The sequence below is a fragment of the Oncorhynchus masou genome, chromosome 17, assembly GCF_036934945.1.
Source record: "Oncorhynchus masou masou isolate Uvic2021 chromosome 17, UVic_Omas_1.1, whole genome shotgun sequence".
In the NCBI taxonomy this organism is placed as follows: Eukaryota; Metazoa; Chordata; class Actinopteri; order Salmoniformes; family Salmonidae; genus Oncorhynchus; species Oncorhynchus masou.
Window position 1 is genome coordinate 13,671,028 of NC_088228.1, and position 26,129 is coordinate 13,697,156.

General features: G+C 41.8%; 1 protein-coding gene across 1 annotated transcript in view; it reads left to right on the top strand.

The window, feature by feature from the left end:
* Window positions 1–1,758: 1,758 nt before the first annotated feature.
* Window positions 1,759–26,129, top strand: part of LOC135558538 (SPRY domain-containing SOCS box protein 4-like) — a 136,281-nt gene continuing 111,910 nt past the window's right edge. Inside the window, exon 1 of the mRNA XM_064992411.1 lies at window positions 1,759–1,843. The gene's annotated coding sequence lies outside the window, so the exon portion shown is untranslated. The remainder of the gene's footprint in view (window positions 1,844–26,129) is intronic.

The window sequence follows — 26,129 nt, forward strand, 5'->3', positions numbered from 1 at the left end:
ATGTTGTGACACACCACCCCAGACCATGACGGACCATCCACCTCCAAATCGATCCGCTCCAGAGTACAGGCCTCGGTGTTACACTCATTCCTTCGACGATAAACGCGAATCCAACCATCACCCCCGGTGAGACAAAACCGAAACTCATCAGTGAAGAGCACTTTTTGCCGGTCCTGTCTAGTCCAGCGATGGTGGGTTTGTGCCCATAGGCGACGTTGTTGCCGGTGATCTCTGGTGAAGACCTGCCTTACAACAGGCCTACAAGCCCTCAGTCAAGCCTTTCTCAGCCTATTGCGGACAGTCTGAGCACTGATGGAGGGTTTATGCATTCCTGGTGTAACTCAGGCAGTTGTTGTTGCCATCCTGTACTTGTCCCGCAGGTGTGATGTTCGGATGTACCGATCCTGTGCAGGTGTTGTTACACGTGGTCTGCGACTACGACGATGATCAGCTGTCCGTCCTGTCTCCCAGTAGCGCTGTCTTAGGCGTCTCACAGTACGAACATTGCAATTTATTGCCCTGGCAACATCTGCAGTGCTCATGCCTCCTTGCAGCATGCCTAAGGCACGTTCACGCAGATGAGCAGGGACCCTGGACATCTATCTTTTGGTGTTTTTCAGAGTCAGTAGAAAGACCTCTTTAATTGCCTACCGTGTCTTAACGACCGTTCCACAGGTGCATGTTCATTAATTGTTTATGGTTCATTGAACAAGCATGGGAAACATTGTTTAAGCCCTTTACAATGAAGATCTGTGAAGTTATTTTGGATTTGTATAAATGATCTTTGAAAGACAGGGTCTTGAAAAAGGGATGTTTCTTTTTTTGCTGAGTTTACAATCACAGGCCTTAAATGACCTCCATGTTGGATGGAATTTCCCAGTTCAAAACATGAATGCACCAACGTCCTATTCACTTGTTCACAACCTTGAATTCCTACCTGTCACTTGGTTATGAAAGCAGCATTAAATATACCAGGGCTCAGGGCTGTTCTTTAACGCCTCAATCACACCTACAGTGGTTTTGCACAAAATGGTACGGATTAGTGTCCAACAAAAGTTCAACATTCACGCCTTGATGACCCCGAGAGTGTCATTGCATTTTGGTACACCAGAAGAACATTCCCTTCCAATGGAACGCTGTGTTTGACTTGCATGGTTAATTGCAGTGCATTCTGTGTCACTAATATGTTGGATTTATCAAATGTATGCATTCAATTGTATGTGTAGACAGCTTGACAGAAATGGTAGCAGAAGGTCAATGTTAAATTTTTGTTGCACACATATCCAGAGCGTTGGACTAGTAACGGAAGGTTGTGAGTTCAAACCCCCGAGCTGACAAAGTACAAATCTGTCGTTCTGCCCCTGAACAGGCAGTTAACCCACTATTCCCAGGCCGTCATTGAAAATAAGAACTGACTTGCCTGGTTAAATAAAGGTAAAATAAATAAATAAATAAAAATGCAAAAACCTGTCGGTGTGATCAAGGCGTTAGCCGTGGTAGCCTATATTAGCCATATATCACAAACCCTGAGGTGCCTTATTGCCATTATAAACTAGTTAAATATAAATACAACAGTAAACAAGTATTTTTGCGTTATACCCGTGGTAAATTGTTTGATACACATGAATCAGCATCCAGGAACCAAAAGTACCCGGTTTAGAAACGCCCACTGAAGCGTGAAACGGGCAGACACTAGGGCACACAAATAACCTAGCCAATCGCGTCACTCTTGACTTGTGTGTTGTGGTCGATAACCTACCTCGTTGAAGCGTTCTAGACGAGGTGAATGGATATTCACAATGCATCGACTGCTGGAGCGGTTCTGAAGTTACAATCGAAGACGGTGAGTTGCTACGTTTGTTAAAATTGTATTCATATCAACCGTTTTTTTTGAATGCTTAAAAACTTTGCGAGTTTCCTGTGGCGTTGACATTCTACATAATTGTCGATTTGAAGTTGACTTCTCGGCGGTGTACTAATGTTTACATAGCTTCAACATAGAAAGTGCGAGCGTCTTGGCTTCAGCGATAAATTCCGTAATTTTAACAGATTGACTGCATAAACAGCAAAAAACGTAATTATGTGACCAAACTTTGCATCTGCACTGTATTTTAGTGGACATTGTTACAAAGCGATATGGTTTGTTTAACTTTGCAATGAGTGGTTTTTGTTTGACAAGTAAAATAATCAAGAGTCTCAGCATCAATCTGTTACATGGAATTGGCAACTGTCAAAGCCCTCTGCCCCGGGTTGGGTTCTGAGGCTGGCGCAGCTGGCTGCCAGGCAGTCATTGACCAGGGAGGGTTTAGGCACTGAACAGCTGGGTACTGGGGGGGTCCACAGGGAGGGGACCAGGTGCAACATGTACACTACTTGACTTTAATTTGACTAAGTGTGTATGGTGGGCGGCCAGCATTTTGCAACCCTTTGACTTGGCTGTGCAAGTTTTAAAATGTATTGGTCACCTTGGTGCACTCAACATCCTCTATTTTTATAGGAGGCTAAAGCCATGATTTGGTCAAACGGTAAAGTATATTATCCTCATGATTAATGTAATGAAAGGGTCTGCCTGCCTTCCCCTGTAGGATAATGTTACCTGTTTTGCTGGGGCCTGATGCTGTGTTGAGTGAGCCACTCTCCCATTTCTGATTATATAACAATGAGTTCTGATTGTATAACATTTTAAAATCCAATTGCGGGGAAAACACCACTATCCTCTTGTCATGCTTGGAGAGGAGCGTCAGCTTTCTGTAGGTATACTTCTCAACTCAATAGCAACTACAGTGCATTTGGAAAGTGTTCAGAACCCTTGACTTTTTCCACATTTTATGTTACAGCCTTATTCTAAAATTGATGTTGTTAAATTATTCCCCTCAATCTACATACAATACCCCATAATGACAGCAAAAACAGATTTAGACATTTGTCAATTTGTTTGAAATAAACTGAAATACTGAAATATTAAATTTACATAAGTATTCAGATCCTTTACTCAGTACTTTGTTGAAACCTTTGGAAGTGATTACAGCCTCGAGTCTTCTTGGGTATAACTCTACAAGCTTGGCACACCCCATTATTCTCTGCAGATCCTCTCAAGCTTTGTCAGGTTAGCTGGAGAGCGTCGCTGCACAGATATTTTGCGATCGGGTTCAAGTCCGGGCTCTGGCTTGGCCAATCGAGGACATTCGGACACTTGTCTCGAAGCCACTCCTGCGTTGTCATGGCTGTGTGATTAGGGTCGTTGTCGTGTTGGAAGGTGAACTCGGCGCCCCAGCCTGAGGTCCTGTGCATTCTGAAGCAGGTTATCATCAACTATCTCTCTGATCCAGACTAGTCTCCCAGTTCCTGCCGCTGAAAAACATCCCCACAGCATGATGCTGCCACCACTATAAGGATAGTGCCAGATTTCCTCCAGAGGTGACGCTTGGCATTCAGGCCAAAGATTCAATCTTGGTTTCATCAGACCAGAGAATCTTGTTAGGTGCCTTTTGGCAAACTCCAAGCGGGTTCTCATGTGGCTACCTGATTGGTGGAGTGCTGCAGTGATGGTTGTCCTTCTGGAAGTTTTTCCCATCTCAACAGAGGAACTCTGGAGCTCTGTCAGAGTGACCATTGGGTTCTTGGTCACCTCCCTGACCAAGGCCCTTCTCCCTCGATTGCTCAGTTTGGCTGGGCGACCAGCTCTAGGAAGACTCTTGGTCGTTCCAAACTTCTTCCATTTAAGAATGATGGAGGCCACTGTGTTCTTGGGGACCTTCAATACTTGCAGACAGTTTTTTTTTGTACTCTTTTCCAGATCTGTGCCTCGACACAATCCTGTCTTGGAGCTCTATGGACAATTCCTTTGACCCTCATGACTTGGTTTTTGCTCTGACATGCACTGTCAACTGTGGAACCTTATATATACAGGTGTGTGCCTTTCCAAATCATGTCCAATCAATTGACTTTACCACAGGTGGACTCCAATCAAGTTGTAGAAACATCTCAAGAATGATCAATGGAAACAGGATGTGCCTGAGCTCAATTTCGAGTCTCATCAAAGGGTCTGAATACTTATGTAAATAAGGTATTTCTGTTTTTTATTTTTAATACATTTGCAAACATTTCTAATAACCTGTTTTCACTTTGTCATTATGGGGTGTGATTGAGTAAAAAAACTTACTTTCCAAAAGCACTGTGCGTTACAAACAAGATATTTGATATGGCTTTGCGAAATGCACATTGGTCATTGTGAGTGCATAGCCTCATTTGACGGTAGGCTACAACTGCAATTGAAATTTACATAATGTACTGTTTGACTAAAAAAAACCTGGAGTTGATGTCCGCTCCCACACGGAAATCTAATTAGCATAATAAAATCCCCATATAAATCTGTATTTTTAAGCTAGAGATGTTTTGTTGTTGTCTTAATCCACTCCATCTGCCGATTTTGCACTTCCACATCTGTGGTGAAAGGTGACGGAGCTAAAGCGGTGTTTGTTTGACGGAGCTAAGGCGGTGTTTGTTTGACGGAGCTAAGGCGGTGTTTGTTTGACGGAGCTAAGGCGGTGTTTGTTTGACGGAGCTAAGGCGGTGTTTGTTTGACGGCGCTAAGGCGGTGTTTGTTTGACGGCGCTAAGGCGGTGTTTGTTTGACGGCGCTAAGGCGGTGTTTGTTTGACGGCGCTAAGGCGGTGTTTGTTTGACGGCGCTAAGGCGGTGTTTGTTTGACGGCTCTAAGGCGGTGTTTGTTTGACGGCGCTAAGGCGGTGTTTGTTTGACGGCGCTAAGGCGGTGTTTGTTTGACGGCGCTAAGGCGGTGTTTGTTTGACGGCGCTAAGGCGGTGTTTGACGGACCATGCTACATCCAGAAAATCCGTCTTCTCACAAAATCGTCTGCAGCGTCCAAACGGTTTTGCCTACAAACTATTATGACCCCCTATGGAAAGATGTCACTCTCAGTTTTGCTCTATGACCCACAACAAGCATATTGGGACTTGTCTGAAGTTTGTACAGCTGTTCTGACAACTTTTCTTGGGGGGGCTTATCTGTTCTATGTATTGAATATGTTGGTCAATGCATTTGTATGGGCTAATAGCAGTAAGGCCAAATTACATTTTATTTTTTATACTTCAAGGTGTTTTACAATTCAAAATGAAAATGTCTAAATGATCCTTGGTATGACCTTAACAATTGCATATACAGTGGCAAGAACAAGTATGTGAGTCCTTTGCAATTACCTGTATTTCTGCATATATTGGTCATCAAATTTGATCTGATCATCTAAGTCACAACAATAGACAAACGGTGTGCTTACACTAATAACACAGAAATTATTGTATTTTTCTTGCCTATATTGAATACATCATTTAAATATTCACAGTGTAGGTGGGAAAAAGTATGTGAACCCCTAGGCTAATGACTTCTCCAAAAGCTAATTGTAGTCAGCAAACCTGGAATCCAATCAATGAGACGAGATTGGAGCTGCTTTGGCCTATAGCAAACTCACATTTTGAGGTTTTTTTTAATCACAAGAAGCATTGCCTGATGTGAACCATGCCTTGAACAAAGGATCTCAGAAGACCTAAGATTAAGAATTGTTGACTTACTGGAAAGGGTTACAATAGCATCTCTATAAGCCTTGATGTTCATCACTCCACAGTAAGACAAATTGTCTATAAATGGAGAAAGTTCAGCTCTGTTGCTACTCTCCCTAGGAGTGGCCGTCCTGCAAAGATGACAGCATTCTGTGCTGTGCTCCTGCAAAGTGAGGTTAAAAAGAATCCTAGAGTCCTAGAGAGACTCTGAAACATGCCAACATCTCTGTTGACGAGTATACGTTACTTAAAACACAAAACAAGAATGGTGTTCATGGGAGGACACCATGGAAGAAGCCACTGCTGTCAAAAAAAACATTGAAGTTTGCAAAAGTGCACCTGGATGTTCCACAGCGCTACTGGCAAAATATTCTGTGGACAGATTAAACTACAGTTGAGTTGTTTGGAAGGAACACACAACACTATGTGTGGAGAAAAAAAGCCACAGCACACCAACATCAAAACCTCCCAATTTTTCAGTTTTTGATTTGTTAAAAAAGTTTGAAATATCCAATAAATGTCGTTCCACTTCATGATTGTGTCCCACTTGTTGTTGATTCTTCACAAAAAAATACAGTTTTATATCTTTATGTTTGAAGCCTGAAAGGTGGCAAAAGGTCGCAAAGTTCAAGGGGGCCGAATACTTTCGCAAGGCACTGTACCAAGAATATTGCTGAACTGAAACAGTTTTGTAAAGAGGATTGGTCAAATTCCTCCTGACAGTTGTGCAGGTCTGATCCACAACTACAGAAAACGTTTGGTTGAGGTTATTGCTGCCAAAGGAGGGTCAACCAGTTATTAAATCCAAGGATTCACATACTTTTTCCACCCTGCACTGTGAATGTTTTACACTGTTCAATAAAGACATGAAAACATATACTTGTTTGTGTTATTCGTTTAAGTAGACTGTGTTTGTCTATTGTTGTGACCTAGATGAAGATCAGATCAAATTTTATGACCAATTTATGTAGATATCCAGTTATTTCCAAACGGTTCACATAATTTATCTTGCCATTGTAGCTTAGTACAGTGGTTCCCAAACTTTTTATAGTCCCGTACCCCTTCAAACATTCAAGCTCCAGCTGCGTACCCCCTCTAGCAGAGGTCAGAGCACTCTCAAATGTTGTTTTTTGCCATCATTGTAAGCCTGCCCCACACACACACAATGTTGTATTGGAGTGAGTCTCAGTCTTAAATCATTTTCCACACACAGTCTGTTCCTGTATTTAGTTTTCATGCTAGTGAGGGCCAAAAGTCCACTCTCTCGCATAGGTACGTGGTTGCAAAGGGCATCAGTCTTAACAGTGCAATATGCCAAGGCAGGATACTCTGAGTGCAGCCCAATCCAGAAATCTGTCAGTGGCTTCTGATTAAATTACATTTTCACAGAACTGCTTGTTGCAATTTTGATGAGGCACTCTTGTTCAGATATCTATAAGTGGACTGGATGCATGGCATGAAAGGGATAACGAATCCAGTTGTTTGGGTCATCCGGTTTGGGAAAGTACCTGTGTAATTGTGCACCCAACTCACTGAGGTGCTTCGCTATGTCACATTTGACATTTGTCCGTACGCTTGAGTTCATTTGCACACAAATCATACAATGTTGGAAAGACCTGTGTGTTGTCCTTGTTAATGCAGACAGAGAAGAGCTCCAACGGCTTATTCATAGCTTCAATTTTATCCCGCACATTGAATATAGTTGCAGAGTCGCTGTAATCCTAGATTCAGATCATTCAGGCGAGGGGGGGGAAAAAACATCACCCAGATAGGCCAGTCCTGTGAGAAACTCATCATCAGTCAAGTGGTCAGACAAGTGGAAATAATGGCCAGTCAAGAACTTTTAAGCTTGTCTCTAAATCCCCCAAAATATGTCAATACTTTGCCCCTTGATAACCAGCGCACTTCTGTATGTTGTAAAAGTCTTACATGGTCGCTGCCCATATCATTGCATAGTGTAGAAAATACACGAGAGTTCAGGGCCCATGCTTTAAAAAAGTTAACCATTTTCACTGTAGTGTCAAATGTCAGGGCTTAGTTTGTAGAGGGTTATTAATACATGGCTACTAGCAGTGGCTATTATCTTTGGAGTTTGTGATCTAGGTAATGGGTTTTGAGTTTCCACTTTGGCCAACTCGGGTGATGAATTAGCCCCAAATAAATTTGCCTATGATATTAGATCACATAAAGATGTAGTCAAATTCATCTCTATTTAACCAAAAATATATAATTCTGGAGCCTTATTTTTAACAGTAAAATATAACAACAATAGCATAATTGTCTACCCACAATGCATTTCAATCACTGGAATAGGTTGCACATTAAAATAGTTCACAACATAAGATGATGAAACAAAGTATTTATTCAATACCATCTCAGTATATTATACTATTTAATAAAGCACTGAGAATGATACTCATATTTTCTATTGCGTGACAGCAGATTATATATATTTGCTGGGTGCAACCAAATCATGGGCTGGTGCCACAAACTGAAACTTAGTGCCACCAGTGGGAAAATCTTAGTCTGGAACCCTGTGTGGGTCCTCATACCATCATGGCCACCTAATCATCCCCAGCTTCCAACTGGCTCATTCATCCCCCCCCCCTCATCTCCCCTGTAACTATTCCACAGGTCATTGCTGTAAATGAGAATGTGTTCTCAGTCAACTTACCTGGTAAAATAAGGATACAAATGTTTTTTGTTGGGGATGATTGATGCCTTGTCAAGGGTATTGGAGAGGAGCGGCAAGAATGACGGATAGGAAGAGGGAGGAAGAGGGATATGGTGACATAGAGTCATTTATCTGTGTGCTGGATCTGCCCAGCCAGTCACTACGGGAGACCAGAGGGGCACCTCAGGACAGTCTGCCTGTTTTAGCAGCGCTCTCTCTCTCTCTCTCTCTCTCTGTGCCTTCATCTCTCATTCTCTCTTCCTTCTCTTATTCTCTCTGTCTGACTTTCTCTGTGGTGTTTTTAAACACATGATCATGTCTCGTTAAAAAAAGAAAGTCAGACCGAGATTGACTTTGTTTCTCCTGTCTTTCTCTCTTCTTTCATTCTGTCTGCCTCATTTACTGTCTTAAACCCCCGCAGCGCTCTCCCTGCCCCAACACCCCCGCAGCGCTCTCCCTGCCCCAACACCCCCGCAGCGCTCTCTTTGTTTTCATCACTGTCCTTCCTCTCAGCCAATCTATCTTACCACAACTTTCTTTCTTGTTCTTTCCTCCCATCCACCCTCTTCTCTGTCTTTGCCACCATATCGGTGCACAACTATATTTCCTTCCTCCATCTCATTCTCATGCTATCCAACTCACTTCCCTGTAGCATATCTTTTTTACTTCATTCATTTGTCTTGTCATCTCTTTTTTGCATTTTCTTCCCTCTTTCATGCTCTCTCAATCTCAGATTGTCTCCCTCTTATCCACATGCTCTCTCATTTTCTGTCTCTCACAGCTAAAGTTATGAGAATGTATTAAGGAGAGATGTTTAGTTAACAGATGGGGTTTAGTTAATAGACCAATGGACCAGCTACTATCCCTGCTTAAATTTAGCTAGAACTGGTACCATCTGCCAAGTCTCACATGAAAAGACAGTATTCATCTCATGACTTCAGGGACCACATCGGAAATACTCTAAGTCACTGACCATTGTTCTGTCCCTGTCATGACAATATGTTGTTTTAGTTGACATACTTGCATAGCTTTTCCACCAGGGCTGTATCTTAGCACAGCAGGAAGGCAGAATGTACAGTGTATGTCAAGATGTCAACAGGTGTATTTTATTTTTTTCCTCCTCGAAGACTCATGCTTATATCTGGTGTTGCTTTTATATACAGTGGCGCACAAACACACAGCCATTGTAGGTGTTCAAACCAACTCTCTTTCTATTTTTCTCTCTTTCTCTGTCTTTCGTCTGTCTGTGTTTCTCTGTCTCTCTTTACTAAGTATTGAACAATGATTGAGTGCACAAAATCACCTGGCATGAAATGTTGCACCTATGACAGAGTTATGGCTGCCTGCAAGACTATACTACATGACCAGATGTATGTGGACACCCCTTCAAATGAGTGGATTCGGCTGTTTCGGCCAAACCCGTTGCTGACAGGTGTATAAAATCGAGCACACCAACATGTTAATCTCCATAGACAAACACTGACAGTAGAATGACTTTACTGAAAAGCGACTTTCAATGTGGCACCGTCATAGGATGCCACCTTTCCAACAACGCAGTTTGTAAACATTCTGCTCTGCTAGAACTGCCCCGGTCAACTGTAAGTGTTGTTATTGTGAAGTGAAACGTCTAGGAGCAACAGCGGCTCAACCGCAAAGTGGTAGGCCACACAAGCTTACAGAACGGAATGCCGAGTGCTGAAGCACGTAGCGCGTACACATCTGTCCTCAGTTGCAACACATTTGCATTTTGATGACTGAGGCGTCCCCCACCTCAAGCTACTCTTAAAAAAACAGCATGGCTAACACAGCAATCTGCAGCGATACACCATCCCATCTGGTTTGGTCTTAGTGGGACTATCATTTGTTTTTCAACAGGACAATGATCCAACACCTCCAGGCTGTGTAAGGGCTATTTGACCAAGAAGGAGAGTTATGGAGTGCTGCATCAGATGACCTGGCCTCCACAATCACTCAACCTCAACCCAATTAAGATGGTTTGGGATGAGTTGGACCGCATAGTGAAGGAAAAGCAGCCAACAAGTGCTCAGCATATGTGGGAACTCCTTCAAAACTGTTGGAAAAGCATACCAGGTGAAGCTGGTTGAGAGAATGCCAAGAGTGTGTAAAGCTGTCATCAATGCAAAGGTTTGGCCACTTTGAATAATCTAATATTTAAAATATATTTTGAAATAACACTTTTGGGGGGGGGGGTTACTACATGCTTCCCAATGTGTTAATTCATGTCTTCACTATTATTCTACAATGTAGAAATGGTAAAAATAAAGAAACCCTTGAATGAGTAGGTGTGTTCTAACTTTTGACTTGTACTGTAGTGTGTGTGTGTGTGTTGGACTAGTAATCAAAAGGTTGCTTGAATCCCCGAGCTGACAAGGTAAAAATCTGTCGTTCTGCCCCTGAACAAGGCAGTTAACCCACTGTTCCTAGGCCGTCATTGAAAATAGGAATTTGTTCATAACTTGCCTAGTTAAATAAAGGTAAATAAATGTGTGTGATATGGAATGTGTGGAATGCTGCAAAATGATTTACTGTGTGATCCAATACCAGTGTGTGTGATTGTGTGTACTCTGTAAGTAGGCTATACCTCATGTATGTGAATGACTGTGGTTTGCCATGTCTGGGGTGTATGTATTCATTATGTACAGTGTGGTTTCATAATGTCTCTGTGTTCTTCTAACACATAGACACTTACAGTGCCTTCAGAAAGTATTCAGACCCCTTGACTTTTTTGACATTTTCTTATGTTTCAGCCTTATTCTTAAATTGATTAAATAAAAAAAATCCTCAGTAATATACACACAATACCGGATAATGACAAAGTGAAAACAGTTTTTTTAATACATTTTTGCAAATCTATTAAATATAAAAACCGATACCTTATTTACATAAGTATTCAGACCTTTTGCTAAGCGACTCAAAATTGAGCTCAGGTGCATCCTGTTTCCAACATCCTTGATGTTTCTACTAGAGGTCGACCGATTAATCGGTTTTCATAACAATCGGAAATTGGTATTTTTGGGCGGCGATTTGCCCATATATATATATATTTTTTTACCTTTTATTTAACTAGGCAAGTCAGTTAAGAACACATTCTTATTGTCAATGACGGCCTAGGAACGGTGGGTTAACTGCCTCGTTCAGGGGCAGAACGACAGATTTTCACCTTGTCAGCTCGGGGGACCCGTGCTTGCAACCTCAACTAGTCCAACGCAATAACGACCTGCGTCTCTCGTTGCACTCCACAAGGAGACTGCCTGTTACGCGAATGCAGTAAGCCAAGGGAAGTTGCTAGCTAGCATTAAACTTATCTTATAAAAAAACAATCAATCATAATCACTAGTTAACTACACATGGTTGATGATATTACTAGATATTATCTAGTGTGTCCTGTGTTGCATATTGTCTGACTGAGCATACAAGTATCTGAATGAGTGGTGGTAGGCAGAAGCAGGCGCGTAAACATTCATTCACACAGCACTTTCGTGCGTTTTGCCAGCAGCTCTTCGTTGTGCGTCAAGCATTGCACTGTTTATGACTTCAAGCCTATCAACTCCCGAGATGAGGCTGGTGTAACCGAAGTGAAATGACTAGCTAGTTAGCACGTGCTAATAGCGTTTCAAACGTCACTCGCTCTTTGCCTTCTAGTAGTTGTTCCCCTCTGCATGGGTAACGCTGCTTCGATGGTGGCTGTTGTCGTTGTGTTGCTGGTTCCTCGCTCCTCCCTGGGCTCGAGAGGGACGGAGCTATACTGTTACACACTGGCAATACTATAAGAACATCTAATAGTCAAAGGTTAATTAAATACAAATGGTATAGGTAGAAATAGTCCTATAATAACTACAACCTAAAACTTCTTACCTGGGAATATTGAAGACTCATGTTTAAAGGAACCACCAGCTTTCATATGTTCTCATGTTCTGAGCAAGGAACTTAAACGCTAGCTTTCTTACATATTGCACTTTTACTTCTCCAACACTTTTTTTTGTTTTTGCATGATTTAACAAATTGAACATGTTTCATTATTTACTTGAGGCTAAATTGATTTTATTGATGTATTAAAATAAGTGTTCATTCAGTATTGTTGTAATTGTCATTATTACAAATACATTTAAAAAATCGACCAATTTTTATCGGTATAGGCTTTTTTGGTCCTCCAATAATCGGTATCGGCGTTGAAAAATCATAATCGGTTTCTACAACTTAATTGGACTCCACCTGTGGTCAATTCAATTGATTGGATATTTGGTATTTTATTAGGATCCCCATTGTTGCAAAAGCAGTCGCTACTCTTCCTGGGGACCACACAAAACATGAAACATAATACAGAACATCATTAGACAAGAACCGTTCAAGGACAGATCTACATAGTTTGTGTGTATTGGTATGTAGGCTATCTAGGTCAAATATGGGAGAGGCGTTGTGCCGCGAGGTGTTGCTTTGTCTGTTTTTTGAAACCAGGTTTGCTGTTTATTTGAGCAATATGAGATGGAAGGAAGTTCCATGCAATAATGGCTCTACATAAATCTGTACGCTTTCTTGAATTTGTTCTGGATCTGGGGACTGTAAAAAGACCCCTGGTGGGATATGTGTGTGTCAGAGCTGTGTGTAAATTGACAATGCAAACAATTTGGGATTTTCAACAAATTGCATCACTTTTTATAAGAAAGTCAGTCTCTCCTCAACTCTTAGCCAACCAAGAGAGACTGGCAGCATAGTATTTATATCAGCCCTCTGATTACAACAAAGAGCAAGACATGCAGCTCTGTTCTGGGCCAGCTGCAGCTTAACTAGGTCTTTCCTTGCAGCACTCGACCACACGACTGGACAATAATCAAGATTAGACACAACTAGAGCCTGCAGGACTTGCTTTTTGGAATGTGGTGTCATCTCTTAAGGCTAGACCTCCCCATCTTTGCAACCATTGAATCTATATGTTTTGACCATGACATTTTCCAATCTAAGGTAACACCAAGTAATTTGGTCTCCTCAACTTGTTCAACAGCCACACCATTCATTACCAGATTCAGCTGAGGTATAAAACTTAGGGAATGATTTGTACCAAGTACAATGCTCTTAGTTTAAAGATGTTCAGGACCAGTTTATTACTGGCAACCCATTCCAAAACAGACTGCAACTCTTAAGGGTTTCAGTGACTTCATTAGCTGTGGTTGCTGATGTGTATATGGTTGAATCATCAGCATACATGGACACACACGCTTTGTTTAATGCCAGTGGCAGGTCATTGGTGAAAAGAGTAGAGGACCATGATTTGGAAAGGCACACACCTGTCTATATGATGTCCCACAGTTGACCGTGCATGTCAGAGCAAAAACCAAGCCATGAAGTCGAAGGAATTGTCCATAGAGCTCCAAGACAGGATTGTGTCCAGGCACACATCTGGGGAAGAGTACAAAAACATCTGCAGCATTGAAGGTGTCCAAGAACCCAGTGGCCTCCATCATTCTTAAATGGAAGATGTTTGGAACCACCAAGACTCTTCCTAGAGCCGGCCACCCGGCCAAACTGAGCAATTGGGGAGAAGGGCCATGGTCAGGGAGGAGACCAAGAACCTGATGATCACTCTGATAGAGCTCTACAGTTCCTCTGTGGAGATGGAGGAAACTTCCAGAAGGACAACTATCTCTGCAGCACCAATCAGGCCTTTATGGTAGTTTGGCAAAAGGCACCTAAATACTCAGACCATGAGAATCAAGATTCTCTGGTCTGGTGAAACCAAGATTGAACATTTTTGGTCTGAATGCCAATTATCACGTCTGGAGGAAACCTGGCACCATCCTTACGGTGAAGCATGGAAGTAGCAGTATCATGCTGTGGGGATGTTTTTCAGTGGCAGGGACTGGGAGACTCGTCAGGATTGAGGGAAAGATGAAAGGAGCAAAGTACAGCAAGATCCTTGATGAAAACCTGCTACAGAGCGCTCAGTCCCAGTTTGAAGTCCTAAGATTCACCTTTCAACAGGTCAACGACTCTAAGCACACAGCGAAGACAACGCCGAGTGGCTTCGGGACAAGTCTCAATGTCCTCGAGTGGCCCAGCCAGAGCCCGAACTTGAACCCGATCGAACATCTCTGGAGAGACCTGAAAATGGCTGTGCAGCAACACTCCCCATCCAACCTGACAGAGCTTGAGAGGATCTGCAGAGAAGATTTGGAGAAACTCCCCAAATACAGGTGTCTTTGACAGTAACACCATATGACTGTGTTGATGTTATCTCTTAGCAATGTGTGATTTGAGATTAACAGGACACATGATCCAGCAGTAGTGTGTATGTATATGTATATGTGTATATATATATATATATATATCTATCTATCCTAATGTCCATCTCTTTAACCCTGGCTGTATCATGAAAGTGTTTATAGTCATGAATATTTAGATCTAAAGAGAAGATGACGTAGACTCGTGGCTGGACTGCAGGGGTGGAGGTACACACACGCACGCGCTCAAGCCCTGCCACATGCGCACACACACACCTTGCCACCAGTCAGTAGTAGGCAATGGATGATGCACCTGGTTTAGGGCAGCAGCTGGTTCTATCTGCTCCCTACTGTTAGACAATGAGGAGATGACAGAGGAGGGTGTTTGTCTGGAGAGTGAATGAGACCAGCATATAAGACTTCTCATAGTTGGGATGATGATGATAATAATAACCCATTAATAATCTTCCCATATGTCAGCCTACATTAGTCTACCACGCACGTACGTATACACACACACCTTGCGTGACACACATGCAGACCAGATGTGTTGTGACGTCCTGTTAAAGAGTATGTTGGGGTGGAAGCCGTCATGGGAGAGGGCCTTTGATTAGTCTAGGACCAGCAGCCCTGTCTAAGATTTTTCAGAGAGGGAAGAGATGCAGAAGCAATGTTCACAGTAAGAATGCAATAAATTCAGTAGACTTGTGTCTAAGTGAATGATAAAGAATTAACTGCTATTTCCACCCTGACGTTGTCATTGAAGGCATCTCACTCCATGGACTTGCTCTTACAGAATGATCTGATTTCGATATGATGACGATCTTAGCTATAATCTTAATTTTCGATGAAATGGGCCTATAATGTTCCAGAGATGAACATAAACACACATTCTCTCTCCTCTCACTGTGGGGCGTATTCACATAGTGTTAAAAAAGACGACTCCAAGGTATTATGTAATCCCAATTAGCACTGAATATTCTCTTTATGAGGAAGACTTGTGTGGCGTAACTGGGCATGTGTAAGCTAGGGGAATTAATTTTTAAGCGTTAAAATGTTTAAACAAAGTTGGGATCCTTATTGTTAAGAAAAATCACTAACCGAAAAACTTTATCCCCCCCACATTAAAATCAGTGCCATTATCACAAAACCATTATTTTCTGTGTTATAGCCTAACTAGATGATAGGCTAAGGCAAACTTTCGACTACTTGTTGGAATTTGCGAGGCATGAAAGACAATTATGACATGCAGATCACCAAGACATATGTGCACGATTCTGCCTGCCCCCTCCACTCTCTCCTTTGCAGTGCAAAATAAATGTACACACACATTATTCAATCATTGCAATTAGGGATACATGATATGTTCACTGACATATCGGAATCGTACGATATTAGCTAAAAATGCCACCATCGGTATCGGCCGACGTCTAGTTTAACGCTAATGTGCAAAACCAATGTCAAAGCTGACGTACATAACTATATAATGTAGGTACATGACGTAATGACGCCACGTAAACTTTTGGGCTACACGTGCAACACAGCATTCCTAACCTAGCCCACAATGCCTGCTGTGTGGATTGAGCAGTCATTTGAAAGAGTAACAACATTTCAGCGAGACAACTCAAAGACGAAATCCATTAAAGCCAAGATAATGGAATTCATTGCCCTTGACAATCAACTGTTCTCTGTCATGGGTGATGTTGGCTTTCGCTGACTGGTCGAGCACCGGTACACATTACCAAGGGCGCTATTTTTCAGATGTTGCCCTACCGGAGTTACACAGTAATAGCGTCATTGCTATTAGCTTCACGACAAACGATACTATGGAACACCGTTTGTCTCTTTTGCATGTCAAAAACGATACACTAGCGCTGTACAAAGAAGTCAGCAAACACCGGCCACGAACGATGTGTTTACAATACCGCGTTGGTAATAAAGCATCATTTGTTCGACCGCGACTCCTGGGGTAGCTAGCTTTAGCTTGGTACCTAGCTAGCACCAATACAACCAGCCTGAAAACGACCAGTAGAAACTGCAGTTATTTTCATTATTCTTAGCAATGATTTAGGAATCCTTTTAAGTATTGCCTAGGTTGCCACTTGTTATACGCCTATTGAACTTCAGTTAAAGAAAATAAATGGCTGGCCAGCTACTTAGCTTTGGGCAACAGGGTTAATGTTATAAGCAGCCAGCTAGCTTCATTCATATATTTTATGCACATATTCTTATTCATTCCTTTGCACTTGTTATTAAGGCAGTTGTTGTGAAATTGTTAGATTACTTGTTAGATATTACTGCATGGTCGGAACTAGAAGCACAAGCATTTCGCTACACTCTCATTAACATTTGCTAACCATGTATATGTGACAAATAAAATTTGATTTGATCTGGCTAGTGAGGCTTGATCAGACCGGGTTATGTGTTGTGAAGCTAGCCACGATAAGGATTAGGCACAATAGTGGAATTTGCGGTTTGCCTTCAAAATAAAAGTGTGTAATTGACAGTGATGCAAATTTATACAAATAGTAGAATTATGCCATACCTTTTTATTTTGAAGGCGAACCACAATGTCCACTTTTGTGGCTAATCCTTATTAAATATTGCGTTTTCAAATTTCATTTCTGAAACGGAATTGAAATGTCATTATACTTCCTGAATTTAAATGGAATTGAGCCACCCAGGTATGTTGAGGAAGGTTGTATCCATCCACCCAGACAGTGTAGTAGCATGGCGCTGTGCGAGAGCAGCAGGTTCAGAGGTTGTATCCATCCACCCAGACAGTGTAGTAGCAAGGCGCTGTGCGAGGGCACCGGGTTCAGAGAATATGGAGCACATCCCGCACTCGTGATTTATTCATTCATTTCCTTTGGGAAAGGGATCTAGGTCAGACCCTATAGTGTGATACAGAGGAAAGTGAGAGGGAGGGAAAGAATAAAAAAAATCTATCAATCTATTAAAGTCCCTGGCAGCTAAGTGCCAGACGTGACAATCCATCTGCTGGTACTTGAACAATTTAATGAAGGGTAAATGGTGAAACAATGTTATTAGCTTCCCACCTGGTAGGTTACAATGTGTGTCAGGTTGGATGTGTTTTTGGGTTGCGGAAAGCTGATTGTTGTGTTAGATTACCTAATTTCCGTGAAAGGAAATTTAGCAAGTCAAAAACACTCACTCGCACAGTCAGTTCCACACTAGACAACCCATCTGGATAGCTTTTCTCTAGGTCTCCTGGGTCACGTAAAACCGCAGAAGGATGTTGGCACCTTAATTGGGGAGACTGGGCTCATGGTAATGACTGGAGCGGAATCGGTGGAATGGCTTCTATGTGTTTGATGCCATTCCGTTTACGCCGTTCCAGCCATTTATTATGAGCCATCTTCCCCTCAGCAGCTTCCACTGCTTAAAACAGTGTTTTCCCAAATAGTGACACTGTACAAATTTAAAAGCAAAATCTGTAGACCTGGTGCTGCTCAAATACATTTCTATGGCTTTTTTAGGTGACTATTTTCTCTAAAAGCATACACATCCTGCAAACTCTTGTTTTTAGACCATGTGAGTGTAGAATCTCACCTTACACTGGCACCTTGTTAGTCTCACGTTAATTCCATTTCGAAAATTGTCAATGGATTTCACCCTTGCAGGGTTACCTTTACCTACAGGAGAACAGAGGACACTGCTGCTGGCCTGGGGAGATGGGGATGGAAGGAGGGGGGGGCAGCAGAGAGAGGGAGAGAGCATTGAATAAGGTGTAGAGTGCATTCGGAAAGTATTCAGACCCCTTCCCATTTTCTACGTTTTGTTAGGTTACCGCCTTATTCTAAAATTGATTAAAAAAAATGTCCTCATCAATCTACTCACAATACCCCATAATGACAAAGCGAAAACAGGTTTTTAGAAATGTTTTCAAATTGATTAAAAATACATAAAAGATATACCTTATTTACTTAAGTATTCAGACCCTTTACTATGAGACTCGAAATTGAGCTCAGTTGCATCCTGTTTCCATTGAGCATCCTTGATGTTTCTACAACTTGATTGGAGTCCACCTGTGGTAAATTTGGACAAAAAATTTGGACAAGATTTGGAAAGGCACACACCTGTCTATATACTGTCCCATAGTTGACCGTGCATGTCAGAGCAAAAAACAAGCCATGAGGTCGAAGGAATTGTCCATAGAGTTCCGAGACAGGATTGTGTCGAGGCACAAATCTGGAGAAGAGGGCAAAAATGTCAATGTCTGCAACATTGATGGTCCCCAAGAACCCAGTGGCCTCCATCATTCTTAAATGGAAGAAGTTTGGAACCACCAAGACTCTTCATAGAGTTGGCCGCCCAGCCAAACTGAGCAATTGGGGGAGAAGGGCCTGGGTCAGGAGGTGACCAAGAACCCGATGGTCACTCTGACAGAGCTCCAGAGTTTCTCTGTGGAGATGGAGGAAACTTCCAGAAGGACAACTATCTCTGCAGCACTCCACCAATTAGGCCTTTATGTTAGTGGCCAGACGGAAGCCACTCCTCAGTAAAAGGCACATGACAGCCCGCTTGGAGTTTGCCAAATGGCACTTAAAGGACTCCCAGACCTTAATAAATAAGATTCTCTGGTCTGATGAACCCAAGACTGGCACCATCCCTACGGTGAAGAATGGTGGTGGCAGCATCATGCTGTGGGAATGTTTTTCAGCGGCAGGGACTGAGAGACAGGACAACGACCCTAAGCACACAGCCATGACAACGCAGGAGTGGCTTCGGAAAAAAGTCTCAATGTCCTTGAGTGGCCCGGACTTGAGCCTGATCGAACATCTCTGGAGAGACCTGAAAATAGTTGTAAAGCGATGCTCTCCATCCAACCTGACAGAGCTTGAGAGGATCTGCAGAGAAGAATGGGAGAAACTCCCCAAATACAGGTGTTTCAAGCTTGTAGCGTCATACCCAAGAAGACTCGAGGCTGTAATCACTGCCAAAGGTGCTTCAACAAAGTACTGAGTACAGGCTCTGAATACTCATGTAAATGTGATATTTCAGTTTAAAAAATGTTTAATACATTTGCACAAATGTCTCAACTAGTTTTTTGCTACGTCATTATGGGGTATTGTGTGTAGATTGATGAGAAAACAACAATTTAATTAATTGTAACGTTAACTGTGGAATAAGTGAAGGGGTCTGAATACTTTGCAAATGCATTGTATAGGAAGAGCGAGTAGAAATAGATGGACAGTCAGCAACATTTATAGAGTGAAAGCATTGGAGATACAGTGCATTCGGAAAGTATTCAGATCCCTTGACCTTTTCCCTAATATTTTGTTAAGTTACATCCTTCTTGTAAAGTTTATTAAATAGTTTTTTCCCCTCATCAGTCTACACACAATAGCCCATAATGACAAAGCAAAAACGGGTTCGTAAAAAATATATTCCCCCAAAAAACAAATATCACATAGTGGGTCTGGGCAGGTGTGATATGGGTATGTTTTGTATGGATTATAAAATAAAAAAAGAAATAAAAAAAGAAACTTTCTAACCTCTTACCCTCTCACCTCTATTTACTAACTGCTCCCATTTCATTTAGTCAAATCTATGAGTCTCATTGAGCTGTGAGGTTGTTCAGATTGGGCCACTGCCCCAGATCCCCAAATCTCCCTAATCCCTCTGGGATTAACAAAGCCACTTAATCCCCAGGGAGACGGAGCCGGAGAGTTTGAAGAAACAACACTGGAAGCTTGGTGGTGCAGGGCCGTATATACAAAACAGAGTAACTCAATCCTCCATCTTGGCTCCTAACATCTCCCATGGCAAACATTCTACTGTAGTTTACATACGGAATAAAATGTTGGTGTAATTGCCTTGGAATCTCTGATGTCATGCAGGTAGAACGTTCAAGTCTCAAATAAATTTGGTGTTTTCTCAAAAGGGGGAAGGAGAGTAGAAAAAAGAACAGATACTGTATATCCATTTCATTTGGATGTATTCATTCTATTTTATGGTTCCACATCTGTACTTTAGTGGCACTCTAGCCTGAACCTCGACCCAGATGTACAGTGGGGCAAAAAAATATTTAGTCAGCCACCAATTGTGCAAGCTCTCCCACTTCAAAAGATGAGAGAGGCCTGTAATTTTCATCATAGGTACACTTCAACTATGACAGACAAAATTAGAAGAAAAAAAAATCCAGAAAATCACATTGTAGGATTTTCAATTAATTAATTTGCAAATTATGGTGGAAAAATAAGTATTTAGTCAATAGCAAAAGTTATCTCAATACTTTGTCAGTGCGAACAAAGGGTATATAACAGAGGTCAAACGTTTTCTGTAAGTTTTCACACACTTGCTGATATTTTGGCCCATTCCTCCATGCAGATCTCCTCTAGAGCAGTGATGTTTTGGGGCTGTTGCTGGGCAACACGGACTTTCAACTCCCTCCAAAGATGTTCTATGGGGTTGAGATCTGGAGACTGGTTAGGCCACTCCAGGACCTTGAAAGGCTTCTTACGAAGCCACTCCTTCGTTGCCCGGGCGGTGTGTCATGCTGAAAGACCCAGCCACATTTCATCTTCAATGCCCTTGCTGATGGAAGGAGGTTTTCACTCAAAATCTCACGATACATGGCCCCATTCATTCTTTCCTTTACACGGATCAGTCGTCCTGGTCCCTTTGCAGAAAAACAGCCCCAAAGCATGATGTTTCCACCCCCATGCTTCACAGTAGGTATGGTGTTCTTTGGATGCAACTCAGCATTCTGTGTCCTCCAAACACGACGAGTTGAGTTTTTACCAAAAAGTTCTATTTTGGTTTCATCTGACCATATGACATTCTCCCAGTCATCTTCAGGATCATCCAAATGCTCTCTAGCAAACTTCAGACGGGCCTGGACATGTACTGGCTTAAGCAGTGGGACACGTCTGGCACTGCAGGATTTGAGTCCCTGGCGTCGTAGTGTGTTACTGATGGTAGGCTTTGTTACTTTGGTCCCAGCTCTCTGCAGGTCATTCACTAGTCCCCCCCCCCCCCCCCCCCGTGTAGTTCTGGGATTTTTGCTCACCGCTCTTGTGATAATTTTGACCCCACGGGGTGAGATCTTGCGTGGAGCCCCAGATCGAGGGAGATTATCAGTGGTCTTGTATGTCTTCCATTTCCTAATAATTGCTCCCACAGTTGATTTCTTCAAACCAAGCTGCTTACCTATTGCAGCTTCAGTCTTCCCAGCCTGGTGCAGATCTACAATTTTGTTTCTGGTGTCCTTTGACAGCTCTTTGGTCTTGGTCATAGTGGAGTTTGGAGTGTGACTTTGAGGTTGTGGACATGTGTCTTTTTATAATGATAACAAGTTCAAACAGGTGCCATTAATACAGGTAACGAGTGTAGGACAGAGGAGCCTCTTTTTAAAGAAGTAGTTACAGGTCTGTGAGAGGCAGAAATCTTGCTTGTTTGTAGGTGTCCAAATACTTATTTTCCACCATAATTTGCAAATAAATTCATTAAAAATCATACAAAGTGATTTTATTTTTTATTCTCATTTGTCTGTCATAGTTAGTGTACCTATGATGAAAATTACAGGCCTCATCTTTTTAAGTGTGAGAACTTGCACAATTGGTGGCTGACTAAATACTTTTTTGCCCCACTGTATGTAGCCTGTTGACTAGCCTCCAGTTTAGTAAACTCGATTGAGGCTCATCAACTTGCTCTCTGAAGCCATCAGCTCTGCGGTTGTGACCCAGCCACTTTTGCCTCAGCTCCGCTTCAATCGTGTCCATGATAAACACTGTGATAAGGTAACCCCCAAAACATTCACAGCTCTTTTAATTTAAGCATAGGAAAATCCTATGGCCCTGTTATGATACTTTTTTAAATGTTTCCTTCCTTGAGGTAATCACTGATCTCACACTATTGGATAGATGAAAGAAAGGATCCAGTAGATAGTGATATCCTCAGCTGTTAGAGGAGGTACTAAGGATGCATTTTCCGAATAGCCTTTTTAAACCTAGCCTACCTACACTGTCAAGGGCCTTTTCTAATTTGTGCAAAAGTCTCTCCTCTCTCTCCTCCGTGACCCAGAAACCAATAAGTGGTCAAGGAGAGTGTCAATTCATTAGTAGGGGAACGGAAGAGTGGCCTTCAACTGACTAGGTATCCCCCTTTCCCTCCTCGATAGCCACCTTTCATTGAGTATCGTCAGTCCTTCACATGAGTTTTTAAAATCTTCCCCACTCCCTTTTTAAATCAGCTGTTGTGTTGTCGGAGAAGAAAAATATGAACACGTTAAACAATATGCTACTTATTTTATCTATCAAATGTAATGTACAAGTGCATTTTCGTCCTCTTTCCCTCTTCGCTGCCTCGAGACCTGGCTTTGCTGATAACTTCTTTTTGAGGAGATATGCACTGACTACGACTGATGTGTGGCACTGACTACGACTGATGTGTGGCACTGACTACGACTGATGTGTGGCACTGACTACGACTGATGTGTGGCACTGACTACGACTGATGTGTGGCACTGACTACGACTGATGTGTGGCACTGACTACGACTGATGTGTCACACTAAGTGTAAGACTCTCTGGATAAGACCGTCTGTTAAATGACTAAAATGTAAACATTTAAAAAATGACAACGTGCCTATACCTCTTTCTGCCGCAGGGGGCCTCTGGGAAATGTAGCAGTGAGTGGGATGATGGTTGCTGCCTTCAATTGGTTGGGCATTTGGATTAAGTGAAAGGTGGGAGAGAAGATAGTGTGGAGGAGGACATGGATGTGATGGAGAGATGATAAGAACCCAGCTCATTATACTGTTCCTATATTTGGCCTACTTCCTCACCCTCCCTCTGCTTTCCCTCTTTTCATCCCCTCATCCCTCCCCCTCTCTCTTTCCTGCCTTCATGAGAGAAGTCGTCTTCAGCGCGCATCAATCCCCGACAGTAAGCGAGTGTGCCATCCCTTCCTCCATGGTTGTCATAGAAACATTAGAAGAGCATCCTCCTCATATAGGGTTAGGGGGTCGTTAGATGGGATGGATAACAAACAGTATACGCCTTTGTTTCTCCCATCAGGATATTCAGCAGAGTTTCATACTGTAGCTTTAAGATGGATGTATGGATTCATGTATGCCACTAATTGAAATGAGGAGCCTTGTATGCATTGTCACAAAAATCGTGATCTATTACAGTTATTGATTGTATTTCTACTGGCTACTTAAACATTATAGACAACAGTGATCTGAGATCTTTGATAACATCTGTTTTATAGAGATTGTGCGGTCGTGTTTCTGTACGCATGTGTATTTGTAGTTATTTGTTACGGATCCCCAAAGCAGCAGCTACTCTTCCTGGGGTGCAAACACGATTTAAGGTGATTACATACAAAACATTGCACAACACATTATGTACTACACACAATCCATAATACAGCAATATTATAATATTACAATGTACAGTACCAGTCAAAAGTTTGGATTTGAGAGAATGCCAAGGGTGTGAAAAGCTGTCAAGGCAAATGATGTCTACTTTGAAGAATATCAAATATTAAAATATATTTTCATTCGTTTAACACTTTTTTTTGGTTACTATGTGATTCCATATGTTTTATTTTATAGTGTTGATAATTTCACTCGTTCTACAATGTAGAAAATCGTACAAATGAAAACCCTTGAATGAGTAGGTGTCCAAACTTTTTAAACTGGTACTGTGTGTGTGTAGAGTGTGTGTTAGCCCGTGTTTGAGTCTCCTCACAGTCGGTGTTGTTCCATAAGGTGTAGTTTTAACTGCTTTTTCCCCAATCAGATTTTACTGCTTGAATAAGTTACTTGATGTGGAATGGTGTTCCATCTAGTCATGTCTCCTATGTGGAATGGTGTTCCATCTAGTCATGTCTCCTATGTGGAATGGTGTTCCATTTAGTAATGTCTCCTATGTGGAATGGTGTTCCATTTAGTCGTTTCTGGACTTTGGCACTGTGAAGAGACCTGGTGGCATGTCTTGTGGAGCATGCATAGGTGTCTGAGCTGTTTGCTAGTCGTTTGAACAGACAGCTCGGTGCTTTCAACACCTTGCACAAAGACAAGTAGTGATGCAGTCAATCTCCTGTTATTGATGTTTGCTCTCCATGTACATTTAAAGGGATACTTCAAGAATTTTTGGCAATGAGGCCATTTTTCTACTTCCCCAGAGTCGGATGAACTTGTGGATACCATTTGTATGTCAGTGTCCAGTGTGATGGAAGTTAGAGGTAGTTTCGTGAGCCAATACTAACTAGCATTAGCACAATGACTGGAAGTGTATGGGTACCTGCTAGCATGAGGTTTAGTCTCTTCAACTTGCTCAATATTCACATTATTCATTTCAAGATTTATTTGAGGATTGGGGTTTAGTGAATGATTTGTACCAAATATAATGCTTTTATTTTTATTTTTAAACATTTTGCTTATTTCTTGCCACCCATTCTAAAACTGACTGCAGCTTTGTGTTGTGTTACAGTGATTTCACCTGCTGTGGTAGTTCGTGGAGAGTGGTAGCTGATGTGTATAGTCTTGAGTCAATAGCATACATAGACAGTCTTTACTCAGGGCCAGTAGTAGGTCATTAGTCAAGTTTTTAAAAGGTAAGAGGCCTAGACAGCTCCCTGGGGAATGCCTGACTCCACCTGGATTTTGTTGAAGAGGCTTCCATTAAAGAACACCCTCTGTATTCTGTTACAGGTATTTAGTTTTTTATTTATTTAACCTTTATTTAACTAGGAAAATCAGTTAATTAAGAACAAATTCTTATTTACAATGACGGCCTAAGAACAGTGGGTCAACTGCCTTGTTCAGAGGCGTAATGACAGATTTTTACCTTGTCAGCTCTAGGATTCGTTCTAGCAACCTTTCAGTTACTGGCCCAACGCTCTAACCACTAGGCTACCTGCTGCCCCAGGTAACTCTCGATCCTTGATATAGCAGGGGATGTAAAGCTTTTTTTCCAGCAGCTGATTATGATCGATAGTATCAAACGCTGCACTGAGGTCTAACAAACCATCTCCTTATCAATTTCCCTCTTTTGTGTAACCTGTTGAGTGTCCTTCCCAATAAGCGTGCTGAAAGCCTGTTCTAAATTTGTTTACTGAGAAATAGTATTGTATCTGGTCTCGAAGTCGACCGATTATGATTTTTCAACACCGACACAGATTATTAGAGGACCAAAAAAAAGCCGATACCGATTAATCTACCATTTTATTTATTTTATTTTATTTATTTGTAATAATGACAATTACAATTATACTGAATGAACACTTATTTGAAGTTAACATAATACAGCAACAAAATCAATTTAGCCTCAAATAAATAATGAAACATGTTCAATTTGGTTTAAATAATGCAAAAACAAAGTGTTGGAGAAGAAAATAAAAGTGCAATATGTGCCATGTAAGGAAGCTAAAGTTTCAGTTCCTTGCTCAGAACATGAGAACATATGAAAGCTGGTGGTTCCTTTTAACATGAGTCTTAATATCCGGTAAGAAGTTTTAGGTTGTAGTTATTATAGGACTATTTCTCTCTATACCATTTGTATTTCATATACCTTTGACTATTGGATGTTCTTATAGGCACTTTAGTATTGCCAGTGTAACGGTATAGCTTCCGTCAATCTCCTCACTCAAACCAGGAACACATCGACAAT